At 45.2% G+C, this 2,469-nt stretch overlaps 1 long non-coding RNA gene across 1 annotated transcript; it reads right to left on the bottom strand.

Moving 5' to 3' along the window:
• On the bottom strand, nt 1–235 carry LOC117194794. The gene is made up of 2 exons (XR_004474925.1): nt 119–235; nt 1–54 (listed from the first exon to the last, which is right to left on the bottom strand). It is a non-coding gene; the product is annotated as an uncharacterized LOC117194794 (long non-coding RNA).
• Between the last annotated feature and the right edge of the window lie 2,234 nt (nt 236–2,469).

Raw genomic sequence — 2,469 nt, 5'->3', positions numbered from 1 at the left:
TAGCCACTCTGCATCATTTCTGGGCTCTGCTACAGCTGCTGTGGTCTGCCAACGCTACAAGAGATTTAAAAACGTATATCACTGTGATATCGGATCTATATGTATACTATATATTTACCAGCGGACTGCTGACAGAGAGGGCTGCTTTTTGCGCCTGAATTATAGATAGACCGCTGCGCACTTTCAACATTTTGCTTGTTAGGAACTTAATTCATTCACTGCTAGAGCTATACTGCTAAATCATTCCATTAGCTAGCTATTTGAAAGGCCTGCGAGAGCTTTGTTGCAAAAAGAGCTGACCGATAACAGAGCACAAACAGAACAAGAGAGAGAGAGAGTGCCAAAACACGTTCGCGGGAGCGTGCGAATGCCAAACAGAAATAATTGATCGACTATGTTATACCTTCTACGGAATATTTAGGAATATAGTATTATGATTGATCTGACTCTCTGTTCAGGCCAGCCGTAAACAATTTCCGCGCACTGTGCCAACTCCGTGCGCCCCGGTCCCAACTCGCTCTCGCGCGCTCGGAGGGGCGCTCGGATCCACAATCCACGATCCACACGGCGCTCACGGCAGAAAAAGCACCATAAGGCATAGAGTTAAGCAGTTACGATTTCACCCCTGCTTCAGACGGCCGATCTACCGCGCGACCGTCCAACCAAATACACACACATAATTATATATATACCACTAAACATAACGGTTTTCATTTCTTATGACGGCTACAGCAATTGCGTTGTGGGAGAGTTGAGCTTCGATCCGCCCCACTACAAGCATTGGTCCTTCGAGCCGGATCTTCGCCTTCCCCATAAGGAGAAGCTCACCCCAGCCAGCATCGGCGAATCGCTCCAAGTTCAAGATAAGTACTCTTCGATTGTGCCTAACAACAGTGCAGTGATTTTGTGCGAGTTTTCCATCCCAGTCCGAGTTCCCGTGGCATATGTACATGCATGTGTATGTATTTATTTCTCGCTCTAGCTCCAAATTAAAACATACTTCGTTCTGCCAACGGCTGTGGCTTCCTACTTCTCCAAAGGTTTAATTTGATCCGAGCTAACTCCTGCGTTCAGCTTCCGATCCAGTGTAAATAATATTCTTACCTCTCCAGCTACCAGCTGAGCTTTCGTTGCTAACATACATACATACATACATGTATGTACACATCGCAACGCAATCCAAGCGGCTGGCAACAAACATAAAGGCATATTCTTGCAATTATTTTTGTGGTTTATTCCGTGCATGCTCAACGTTCCAAAGTTTGTCGGTTTTATAAGGAAATAAAATAACAAATCACTGCGCCTCCTTATTTAACTAATTATACTACCAACAAAATAACGATTCATACATACTGCACATATGTACATACATATGTATTTATCTTACATATCTATACGTACGCATTTTAAATTAGCATATTCTTGCACATCTATATAATATACATGTAGGAAACGAAGGAAAGAGAGAGACACGAAGCGGTCGTGTTTTCGTCGTGTCGTCGGGATAGAGCAGTAATCGGCTCTGAGAGAGCCGATAGCAAGAGAGAGAGATCAGTCAGTTGTCAGTTCAGCCACGCATCAGACGTACACGCATATAATTATTCACAAACATACTTGTAAAACTTGGAGCTGTTATAATTTTAAGTCCAACATACTTATCAAATAAATGTTACTCGTTGCCATCAAGCAACTTAAACTACTACAAATTGGGGGCTCGTCCGAAGATAAGCCCAAGACAACAACATTTGCAAGTGAGATTTGTGCGTGTATTTGGAAATTTTGGCGAACACGAGGCTAGAGCTACAAGGAGACAAGCGGCACAGAGACGACAATCTGAGCGCGTGGAAATCAAAGAGAGCAGAAGCGACAAAATGACGGCAGACGGCAGCAAACACAGCAAGAATCAAAACCTTCGTTGTTGTTGTTGTGCATTGCGTCTGAGAGGCTAGAGCTACAAGGAGACAAGCGGCACAGAGACGACAATCTGAGCGCGTTCGTTCCAAAGAGAGCAGAAGCGACAAAACGACGGCAGACGGCAGCAAACACAGCAAGAATCAAAACCTTCGTTGTTGTTGTTGTGCATTGCGTCTGAGAGGCTAGAGCTACAAGGAGACAAGCGGCACAGAGACGACAATCTGAGTGCGTTCGTTCCAAAGGAAGCAGAAGCGACAAAACGACGGCAGCAAACAGCAAGAATCAAAGAACATTGATTGTTGTTGTGTTGCACTGCGTCGGACGGAGACTACAACTACAAGAAAAGACAAGCAGCAGTTCATTTTGTAACAGCAGAAGCAGCGACGATTCGGGAAGCGACAACGAGTTATCGGCGAACGGCGAGAGCAAGGAAAGGCAACAAAGAGAGGACGGCAACAGCGACATCGACAGGCAAGCGAGATCTGGATGTGGTGGTGTGTGTGCGTCAAATTTGGAGTCTGGAAAGTTCTGCGCAGAAGCGAGAGTTAACAAGGG

Source organism: Drosophila miranda (genome assembly GCF_003369915.1).
Source record: "Drosophila miranda strain MSH22 chromosome Y unlocalized genomic scaffold, D.miranda_PacBio2.1 Contig_Y3_pilon, whole genome shotgun sequence".
Taxonomy (NCBI): Eukaryota; Metazoa; Arthropoda; class Insecta; order Diptera; family Drosophilidae; genus Drosophila; species Drosophila miranda.
This window is presented reverse-complemented; position numbering and strand designations above follow the sequence as displayed.